General features: G+C 37.8%; 1 pseudogene; it reads right to left on the bottom strand.

The window, feature by feature from the left end:
• Nucleotides 1-1,687: 1,687 nt before the first annotated feature.
• On the bottom strand, nucleotides 1,688-1,806 carry LOC131832749 (U2 spliceosomal RNA; annotated as a pseudogene).
• Between the last annotated feature and the right edge of the window lie 10,191 nt (nucleotides 1,807-11,997).

The following is an 11,997-nucleotide window of genomic DNA, read 5'->3' as shown; positions in this document are numbered from 1 at the left end:
AAACACTATGAAAAGTCACTCCCTTGGTTTGGGCAAAACCAGTCAGAACTTGGGCAGTAAAGCCACATCCAGCCAGACCCTTGCTGGCAGATTAATGGATCGCCGTAATCAAGAAGCCACTCCCTGTAACAACCATCCGAGAAGCCCTGCAGCTTCTCTGTACGGGATGAACCTCATTAAACTCCATGAGGCAACAAGCCACACATGCAAGCAATCAAAATCTTCGTTTCGTACAGCAAGGAAGGGATTGTACATGGGTGGAGAAGTCAGCTTCCAAAGCTGCCCTCCCAGGTCACCTCCTCCTTCCCTAGCTCTCATCACTCCCATCTCGCTTTCAGTATAATGAATTCAGTAGCACAAACCAGTCCCATTGCTCCTGCACTGGAAGATCTCAGAAACAAGGTCTCTGCTCTCTGATTCTCAAATGACAAGCAATGTCATTTGCTCAGCATTCCTAATTGCCTAATTTGCCATACTGTTGTTTGTACCATGGAAACAGATTTTTATGGGTGCGAGTATCCTTAAAAAGCCATTTGGCTCATTTGTTTTCATTTGCTATTCTCTTAACTGTATAGAAAAGAATCACCAAGAAGCTTATTCAAAATTCAAATTTCTAGGCTCCAATTCCAGATACTCCAATTCAGTAGGGCTTAGATGGGGCCCAGGTGTTTTTTGTTGTCATTTTTTATTTTTTTGCCCCCTTCCTTCCTTTTTTCCCTCTCCTTTATAAATAAACTTCTCAGAAGATTTTGATGCTCAGACAGGGCTGAAAATCACAAATCTTCCTAACTCTTCTAAGTTCCTGTCTAATTCTTGAATCTTCTTCATAGTATTCACAATAAATGATCATTAAATCCATGTTGGAGAAAGCTTGACTTCTAGAATAAAGCCATCTTCTTACATAGTTACCTAACTCACTCTAATTTTATTCTTTTATTCTAGTTTTTAACCCCCTTGCGACCTTGAAAAACAAATATAATCTTGCTTACACATCTCAAATTTCTTTATTTGACATGACCCTTTATATGAGGATTAAAGGATTATTTATGATTCAGTCTTTCCCAAATTGTGTTTCTGAGGACAATCTATTAAGATCTGTTCCATGAAAAGTGGTCTGTGGTCAAAGAAGTTTTGTTTTTGTTTTTGTTTTTAATAAAAAACACAGGCTACACTCAGTGGTAAAAAGTTTACATTACACATGGCAGGGGCAAGATAGGGATATCTCTCACACAGGCACTGGAAAAGTTTCTGCCCAGGACGAGAGAATTGACTTTATAACTAAACTATCATCTCAGCTAGCTTCAGTACTGATAAATTTATTAAAAGGATCTAGTAATTCCTTCTTGCTAACAATAGACCAGTCCCATATGAAATCTCATAGAAAAGCAAGGAAAAGTGAGCATTCTGTATTTAATCTATCCCCAGTCATCAAGGGTCAGCCCTAGGTCACACCCCATCAAGACGGTTTGTCAATTAGTCATCATCATAAAGGGAAGGGCCAGGTCTATCTACTCCCACTATAATTCACTTAGTTCTCATCAATGGCAGAGGAAGATTTCACCCTTCACTTAGTAAAGGCTCAGCAGATTTCAGATGAAAGGGAATCAGAAGTCAAGGAGGTCCACACCTACTCTTTTCCAGACACTTGAGAATCTGACTTAATTTTGTTTTCTACATTGTATAAGCCTATTGGTAGACTTAAACAAATTATTTAAAAATATATATCTGATATGTTAACCTGTTTCATCAAGGGCTTTTCCACAAATTATTCTACACTTGATCTTAGCCAAAAGGCTGAGAAGCGATTCCACAAATTATTCTAGCCCTGCAGTTACCACTTCCTATTTCACATAGTTGTAGTCATAGTGTACCTATAATTTTATGTTCTATATCTCACATATTCTGTATATATCTTTTGTACTCTTATGGTATTTATATTTTTAAAATATTTTTTTAAGTTTATTTAAGCAATCTCTATACCCAATGCAGGGCTTGAACTCATGACCCCAAGATCTAGAGCCATACGCTTTACTGACTGAATCAGCCAGGTGCCACCCCCCACTTACAGTATTTATGTTTATTATACAATATATATCTATGGAGTTCACTCTAAGTGCCTTAACATTTCCCCAACTTGTAACTTGTTCACACATTTACTATAATAAAGTATTAAAATAAACATTTTTGTACAGAAGGGTTTCTCCTTGTCTTCCTTTTCCTAGGGTAGATCATTAATAAAAGTGGGATCACCAGCCCTAAAAGCATAAACAATTCAAGGCAAATTAAATTTTTTTTTATTTGACAGAGATCCCAAGTAGGCAGAGAGGGAGGCAGAAAGAGAGGGGGAAGCAGGCTCCCCGCTGAGCAGAGAGCCCGATGTGGGGCTCGATCCCAGGACCCTGGGATCATGACCTGAGCTGAAGGCAGAGGCTTTAATCCACTGAGCCACCCAGGCGCCCCAAGGCAAATTAATTTTTTATAATGCTATGTTAATTTATAATAACAACAGGTATTAAAATTAGATGTTTTAGGATACATATTTCATTACAAATTTACCCATATCATACATTTTCTTCTACATTTATCTATATATGACACTTTCACAAACTTTTAAAGAAAAAGAATGTATCACAGATTTTTTTTTTTTTTCAAATGCCAGGAAAGATACTCATATGGAAAGAAATCCTCAAGGACGTCTCTAAAAATATTTCTTCAAAGGCCACGTAGAACTGATAGGATTTAAATTAGATCTTGTGGTAGACAGAATTCTAAGTCTCCCAAGATTGTCATCCCCTATTACACATACTGTGTCAGTGACACTGAGTGTTGGAGGTCCTAAAAATATGACAGCAAACCACCATGAAGATCAGGCTATGGTACAGGACAAAGTAAAAGGATTTTGCAGGTGTAATTAACTTGTAGTTAATTAAAGGCAGATACCCTGGGTGGGCCTTACCTAATCAGGTGAGCCCTTGAAACAGGGTCTAGAGAGATCAGAATCAGAAGGTGAGACTGATCTGAAGCAGGAGCATGCACACTCCTCCAGATCTTAGAGAATCAAACTCTGGATTTAAGAAAGGCCATTTCTGATGAAAGGTCACTTCTAGGAGTCAAGGGCCTCAGTTCAACAGCTGCAGAAAACTAAATTCTGTCAACAACCAGCGCCTTCAGAAGAAAACCCAGAACCTCAGCTAGGAGTTTCACATCAAAATACATCTTGATCTCAGGCTGGTGAGACTCTTAACATAGAATCCATCTAAGCCATGCCTGGACTCCTGACCCACAGAAACTGTAAGAAAATTAATCTGTGTTATTTTAAGGCACTAAGTTGGTGTTAATTTATTACTCAGTGATAGAAAACTAATACAGGCTTAACACAAAATATTAAAAGTAAAAAACCTTATGGTGATCAAAGAAATCAATGAACATTAGAGAAAAACATAAAATAAAACCTTACTTAGAAATGTAAAGAGTTAAAGCTAATGATTATTCTAAATTAATGTTTTAAAGAAGTTTAATTCATAATGACCAACAAAAAAAATAAGCAAACACAGGGTTTCCTTCTTCAGATTAGAGATAATAAAACAAAACAAAAGCCAACATGGATGGTCTTTTTTTTTTCTATAAAAGTAAGTAAAAAACTTATTTTAGATAAGTATGAATCAACAAGTTTACAGTTGACAATGTCTCAAATCGTATTAGGAAATAACTGATGTCATAGAAAAAAGAGCCTTTTTCCTCACAAACAATTTTAAATGTGAAATTAAATTAAAGATATTCCATGTACTAATAAGCAAGTAAAGAAAGAATAAATATAAATAAATTAAGTATATTAAAAAAGTCAAATTATGAAAAATTTTTCAGTAAACGTATATGATCTGAACTTCCCTAAAGGCAGGGAGTCTCCAAGTGCATCTCAAAAAATAATTATCAATACTGCTTTTAAGAGACATTTCTAAAACAAAATTACTAATTAGTTAATGAACATATTGATTTGAAAGGCTGAGAATAAATGAAAACAAACCACGCTTAAGCAAAAGAAAAGGTTTGCCAATAACAACTTCAGACAAAAAGAAAAAAGATAAATTAAACAAAGCATAGCAGACAAGTTTCGAAGGCTTATTTTATAATATATAATAATTAAAGTTATAATAATTTGAAAATATACACAAAATTATGAATGAAAGGAATATGTAAAACAAAATACAGTTATTTAAAGAATGATCAGAAACAAAAATAAAGTTTTATATTAATGCTGCAAAAGGGATCTATTGCAGATGAAACAGAAATTTTTACCACTGAAAAATACTTAAAACACTTAAAATTTAAATCCTACATACTAGAATTTATAGAATCTGGTCACAGAACTACTCAGAACAAAAATAAAATAAAATCACACAAGAAGAAAATAAATAGAAGAAAATCAATTATATAAAAGTTGACACCAAGAGGGCTCCTAGCCTTATGCTGAGAACACTGGCATGTCCTCACTTCTTCCATGAATTTATTTTGGTTGTAGATCATGTAGATTTTTATAAGGTTAAATTTACTTTACAGTACATTTTTACAGTCTTTTTTTATTTTATTTTTTAAAAGATATTATGTATTTATTTGACAGAGATCACACGTAGGCAGAAAGGCAGGCAGAGAGAGAGAGAGAGGAAGGGAAGCAGGCTCCCCGCCGAGCAGAGAGCCTGATGCAAGGCTCGATCCCAGGACTCTGGAATCATGACCTGAGCTGAAGGCAGAGGCTTTAACCCACTGAGCCACCCAGGCTCCCCCAGTTTTAGTCTTTAATAAAAAACTCCCTTCTATCTCTCTTTGGATATGAAATCCTATCACAGCATTATCAAACTAGGACTAGACAACAGGTCAAATAATGGCTTTATTTTTGCTTTTCTTTTCTTTTCTTTTTTTTTTTTTACAGACACCCTTAGGGAGCAGTACTGGAAAAATGTAGATTTAGGCATAAGGCAGACCCAAGTTTCTGAACTTTTCCGAGCTTAATGTCTTCATTTTAAAAATAGGGCTAAAAATACCATGTTTGTTTGCTTTGAGACTTGAGAGAAATAGGGACTACATGTGAACTAATACTTGAAAAATCATTCTTTTTTTTCTTCAGATTTTTTTCAGAGGATTAAATCTGGTGGTGCCATCTACCCACACATTTGCTAGCTCTCTCTCACTCTCTTTGTTGCTCTCTGCCCCTCATTGTTCTTTCTCTCTCCCTCACAATGAACTCTTCATCACGTGATGAACACCGCCTTGGGACTTACCTAGTGGCTGATGAGAAGAATCATAGTTGTGGCATAAAAAACAAGTTTGCAAAATGAGTGAGAGCCCCAGCTCTGAACTGCTTGGGCTTGACTCTTCAACATCTGCTGTGAACGTGGGCAAATTCTCTAACTCCTCTCTCCTCCATTATAGTAGCTCCCTCATGGAAATGTCATGAGTGTTACATGAGTTAACATATGTAAGCACTTAGAGGGGACGGTGACACATAGTTAATGTTCAGTAAGTGTTAGCAATTATTACAGCGTAAGTAGTCTTTGTATGTTGAATAAAAATACAGCTACATTTAATCTACATATTCTGGACTTCCCAGGATATAACAACAAAATGAGGTCATACTTCCTTTTTATAACTAAACTGTGACAGGATTAATGAACTTCTGGTCAAAAACCATCTATCCAGGGATGCCTGGGTGGCTCAGTTGGTTAAACGTCTGCCTTCAGCTCAGATCATGATCCCAGGGTCCTGGGATCAAGCCCAGCCTTGGGCTCCCTGCTCAGCAGGGAGCCTACTACTCTCCCTCTGCCTCCGTTTCCCCCAATCCCCTGTTCATGCTCTCTCTTGCTATCTCTCTCTTGAATACATAAATAAAATCTGTAAAAAAAAAAAAAAAAAAAATCCATCTTCCACATGTCCTGCGAGTATTTCCAGGATTTTCTCCATTACTACCATTTGTGTAGTTAGAATAAGTAAAACTTCTAATTCATCTGCCCTCACTGCTTTATCATGCTAGCATTCCAAAGTCTCTGTTACCTTGGAAATTATTTTGTTTGATACAGCTATTGTCCAGATATTGTCCAGCTATTGTCCATGATTGTTATCCTCTTCTGGCCTCAGCTGGAAAAGGTGGTTTGCTTAGCAATTTTGCCTTTGCCTCTCAAAACATCCCTGAAAAAGGCTCTACTTTTTTTTACTAGAATTCACTGAAGCTTTGTGAATGATTAAAGGGAGGAGAAACACTGAAAATATCTTTAAATGGCTCTTTGCATGTCTGGTTCCTCTCAATTTAAGAGTCATCTAAAGTGTCATCTCTTCGGAGAGACCTTCCCAGATCAGCCCCTAACATACCATCCTGTTTCAATTTTCTCTTCCTCCTTCTTACCCTTCACCAGTACCTGAGATAATCTTACACATTTGTTTACCTGTTTATTTATTCCCTTGTCTTACAGAGTTGTTGTTTCTTCCTAAATCCTTAAAGCCTAGAACACAGCACACCTAACTGGAGGAAAACAATACACATTGCTGCAGGAAAGGATGGGCGAATAAATGAATGAATGCACAGAACCAGACCTGCTTTAGAGTATAGTGAATTTTTGCAAGGTCCTCCAAGACCTACCAGACAAGATAAGCTCTCCCTGTGCACCCTTTATCTAAAATGTATCTTTTATCTGTCTTCCCTGCTTGATTGTCAGAGCAGGAATTATGTCTTGTTTCATTTTACAATGTGTCCCAAGGCCTAAGAAGAGTGCATGTTATATAGTCAGTGCTTAATAAAACTTTTCCCATAAAATATTTACTAAAAGAGTACTCAAATTGATGAAATAACACACAATTAAAAGGCAGCCTTCTTATTTAATGGAAAACACAAAATTGAAATTATGTGAAGAAAACACTCTAATGTACAGTTGACCTGTCCAACATTTTATAAGTTGTTTATTTTTTCTTGGCTCTCCCTCTCTCACTCATGACTCACTCTAGTCCCACCATTACTAAATATTACAAATTCCTTCACTGCAATTGTAAGTACCTTTCAGAGTAACATTCAGCAATAAATGCATCCTTTAACCCACAATGTACTAATGCTTTCCATCAAAAAGTCTAGTGACTAAGGAAATAGTTTCCCCATGTGTACTTCCACATTTTTTCTGGGAGGGGGAAACTCACAGTCAGTCCTAGTATTGTTAACATTTGGTGTCATTAAAGAAAGCCACACTCAAAGTGACGTGTCTCAGGAGTCAACCTGCCCAAGGGTTCTCAGTTCTCAGGAATGTGAAGATGGTAGCACATTCTCACCTAAATTTCAGTGGCTAAAGTGGTAAAACAGACACTCAGCTGTTTTGATGCTTAGTTTCTGCATACGTTTATACAATGGCAAAGAATACTGTTTATTTAAATGAAGAAAAACCATGATTTTAAAAAAATTAAATGCATAATTTCATTTTGTAAAAATCATATTATTATATTATTTAGTGTTATGGCAAAATCTCTCACCCTAGAGGCACACTGTGTTTGTGCTTTGAAAAACAATTATTTTTTACAGTGCCATGCCTTCTGCTTCATAAAGCGGACATGTTACTGGCCATCAAGTTTGGATGGTTGCTGTAATGTTTAAGGGAGACAGTTATCATGAATCCAATCATTACAGCCCCCACTTACGCTTTACTATGTGCCAAGTCATGTGTCATATATTTTATCTACATAACTGAAATGAACTTTACAAAAACCTTGTAATGTGGATGGATTTCTGGGTGAGGGGAGGCAGGGAGGAACCAAGGCAGAAGAGATTTGACAACCTGCTAGTAAGAACTACTGCAGGCACAATGCATGTCATCCTCTGGAGGTATGCCGACCCTTGAAATTGGGAGACCCTGAGGTCCAGAGCCAGTTAAAATCCAGCCCTTAAAACATAAGGCTCTCCAACTTGGTTTGCTATCCAATTCAGCACTGATGCATAAATACTAGCTAATACCTTCATAAACAGCAGTAAATATTAAAATAGTTTTATTTTGAATGTCTTACTTAGAAGAAAGTATGTTAATTAAATGTATTTAAAAGGGAGGAATGGTTATTAAATTGACTAGAAACACTAATTCAAAAAAAAAGACCATTTAATCAGGCTTAGAAGAATCGCAGGTTGACCCAAATAGGACCAAAGAGTGTAGACCACTGGCTGAGTTATTAGCAGGGGAATACTATTGCCTTCCTTGTTAACATCATATATTACAGTATAACTGTGTTAGTTCAGAGCTCCATGAATATACAAGCATCAGTATTATATATGCTTTATGCAGAGAAGAAACAGAGATTCAAGTCAGATCTTTATAAGGAATTATATCCTAAAGGATCCCTTCACCGTTATGTCTTCTGACCAAGCTTTTGTCATCCAAATTGCAAGAAATTAGTGTAAGCCTCAAAACAAATCTTAATACAAACATAAAACCTTCTCTTGTTGTCTCCTTAAAAATTATTCAGAATGATTTTGATTAAATAATAACTATTTACACTAGTGAGGACTTACAATGTGCCAGGCCCTCTGCTAATAATGTGACACTGATTACCTAATCTATCCTTCTGGCCATTCTGAAAGTTATTAATATTATTATGATTCCATTTTATAGAGGCAGAAACTGACACACAAAGACATTATGTTACTTGCCATTGGACACATAAGTGAGTTAAGAAGCAAAGCTGGCACTGAAACAAAGCAGTCTGGACTCCCGTGTACTTAAATGTGCTGACATCTTGACCAGGTATGAATTCTAGAATCATTGCTGAGAACCAACCCCTCCATACCAAACCACGTACCAGTCTTTGAGTCTCTTTGCACTGTCTCCTTCTGAAATGTGATTACCATCAACTATTAAAATAGCTCTATAGTTCAAATTCTAGCTCTTGGCTACCCTTCCTCATGAAACTTTCTTCCTTAGGTTTCTTATCACATGCTGCTTTGTGTTATAGTTATTTAAGGACAGAAATCAGAGTTCTCATCTTTCTTCCAATATCAAGAACTGTTAGTACTCCAAAATCTTCCAACACTGAGAACAAGCAGCTATTTAATAATCGTGGAAAAAAATAAAACGAAAAACAGAAAGAGAAAAGTAATTGATTGGGCAACAATTTATATAGTTAATTTAGACTGTAAATATTTACAAGATTTTATGCTTTTAAAGATTTTATTTATTTAACTGACAGAGAGAGCACAAGCAAGGGGAGCAGCAGAGGGAGAGGGAGAAGTAGGCTCCCTGCTGAGTAGGAAGCCCACCTCGGGGCTCAATCCCAGGACGACCCGAGCCGAAGGCAGACACCTAACCTACTGAGGCACCCAAGTGCCCTACTTCCAAGATTTTAAAAGTGATGTATGTCAGGACCATAATCCCCAGAAGAGGTACAGCAGTTCTAGCAGACTTGACTTAGTAGACTAGAATACTCCCTTTCCTGGCAGGTTTCTCTCTCTATCTGCCACCATTTCTGTGTCCAAGATCAGGTAAACCCTACTCCTACCCTCCTACCCATTTACAACTGTGTCCCCACTTGGACCTGAACATTTTTCTTTGATGATCTTAATATGTAAAGCAGAGTAGCATTTCCAAAATGAACATCTTCATTTGTCTATGTCAAATAGGTAAGTTAATGTTATGGAATAAAATCAAACAAATTTCCAAAAGAAAAGTTTCTGGTACTTAGCCACTAGAAGTAGTAGAAGTATCACTCTGCCAAGCACTTAATATGTATTATTTCACCTCAGGGAAAAAAGTATTATTTTTATTTCCATTTTGTAGTCTCCAGAGAGTTCAAGTAACTTGCCTGACTACACAATGTTTTGTGATTAAAAACAGAATTTGAACCCAGTTTTGCCTGATGTTAAGGTCAATTCTGTCATCCACTATGTTCTTCTGAGTATTCCATCTCCTCAGTCCTAAGGACAAGCCCTCAATTGTCCCAACTGTGCCCATCTGTCATTTCTCCTCTCTCCCCTCAACGGGATCAGTACTCTCACATTCATACTGGTCTATTTAACTTGCATAATTCCCTGAATGATTTCAGAAGAGGCTATAAACATTTTTTTAATTCCTTCACTTTTCTCCTTCATAATTCCCAGAACACATAGGTTTCTTCCATTTCTAGAAGAAGTTACAGAGAAAAGGAATAGAGAATTAAACCATGGATCTGACTGTGGAGACTTCCACCATAAACCAGAAAGGTACAGACTCCCAGAAACCATCTCACAAAGAAACCATCTCTGCTCGCCTGTCCCACTGCAGGCACTGTGACTCAGGCAAGAGTCTCCATTCACCCACACATAGTCATCGAGTGGATTTTATTATTAACAGTAATAACATTCATGACAATGACCATAAGTGGCATTTACTGGAATCTTTTATCATTCTCAGTATTTGCTAAATGTCGCATATTTTTATCAGATTTAAGTCTCATATCCACACTATGAAGTATATGTGTTACTATCACCATTTGGCAAGTAATGAAAGTAAAGCTCAGGAAATTAAGTAATTTTGTCACCAGGGCTGTAAGCTGGAGTTGGAAGACCCGTACTTCTGACTTCAAAGCCCTTGCTCTGAACCTTTGTCCCACTTTACACCGATCCCATTCCATCAAAATTTAATTAATACTGGAACATGAATATAGCACTGAAACAGTGCAAATGCATACACACATGCATACACATACACGCACCATATTTACACATGATGCAATTCCACGCCTACACGTGTTTTCTCACAGTGTCTTTCAAGTTTCACTTACAGTGCTGTGATCAAGACAGCCATGTCAATTCCACGAACAGTACTGGTAGTCTGGTATAATTCAGAGGAGGCCTTAGTATTCTAACCAAACTGTGGCTTTTTATAGTTCACAGACACTTAGTTTTCGCTTGAGGCTCACATCAACCTCACAACGTGCAAATCTGCAAAGGAGGTGTGGCCTCCCATAAGTACACAAGAACCTGAAATCAGAAGCTCATAGAGGGAAGAGTGGGGAATTGAATCTTGGCTCAAGCTCCAAAGCCTGGGGCTCTCTGCATCACTTCCCACCACCTCCCTTCAGATGTCTCATGAATTCTTTCCTCATCTCTTCTTTTCACTGGGTAGCTGCTGATATTGGTCATCTGTGGAGCTGAACATTCCCCCAGCTGGAAATCTTCCACTCATTGTATTACGCCAGAATGCTTTTATCTGGGTGGAGTCCTTAAATTGTCCCCTAAGTCCTTTCCTTCCCAGGGAACTGCCTGGACACAGTCCAAAGAAAAATGGGTTGACTCGCTCCTTTCCCTCCATGCCAAGTCAGCAAATGCAGGGTCTGCGTGACTGAAGCAGTTAATCCAAAAATGCAGATCTCTTCACCTTCTCTGTGGCCCCAGGGCTGAACCCATCTAGCCAGCACTTGGCCCAGGATGGTTTTGGGCTTTTACACTGGAGCACTCTGATTTGTCACCTTCCTTTTCTAAGTGAAAGAGATGGAAGGATGAAAGGCATTTTCCTTCTGAAATCAAGAATTATCTGCCTGTACCTTTTCTGATTCCATAACTCACATGAATGGGACAATCAGCAATAATCCCGAACAGGACTTCATGTAGATTGATGTGACAACGGTTTGTGAACCAGCAGTTCTGGAGATGGCACTCTGAGGGGGACAGCAGTGTGTTGAATCTAATCAATCAGCCTCTCAGGTTCACAGGACCCTTCTCTGATGCAAGCTGACACCTGATTTGCTGTAGCCCCTGAGGACACAGGCTATTGCCATATACAAATGCAATCCCTGATTCCTTGGAAAGTAACCCCACCACGAACTCACTCCCTCTGAGGAGTCCAGAGACATGGATCCAGGACCTAGTGGTGATTTTAGTAGGCACGCAGAAGTTTCTTCATGCTGAGAATCTTGAACAACTTGAAAAACACTCATTAATGACCAACTGGCCATAATGGTTTATATATATCCTCTATGGTTTGCCAGGAGTTTCCTCAGACATTT

The sequence above is a fragment of the Mustela lutreola genome, chromosome 5, assembly GCF_030435805.1.
Source record: "Mustela lutreola isolate mMusLut2 chromosome 5, mMusLut2.pri, whole genome shotgun sequence".
NCBI classification, from domain to species: Eukaryota; Metazoa; Chordata; class Mammalia; order Carnivora; family Mustelidae; genus Mustela; species Mustela lutreola.
This window is presented reverse-complemented; position numbering and strand designations above follow the sequence as displayed.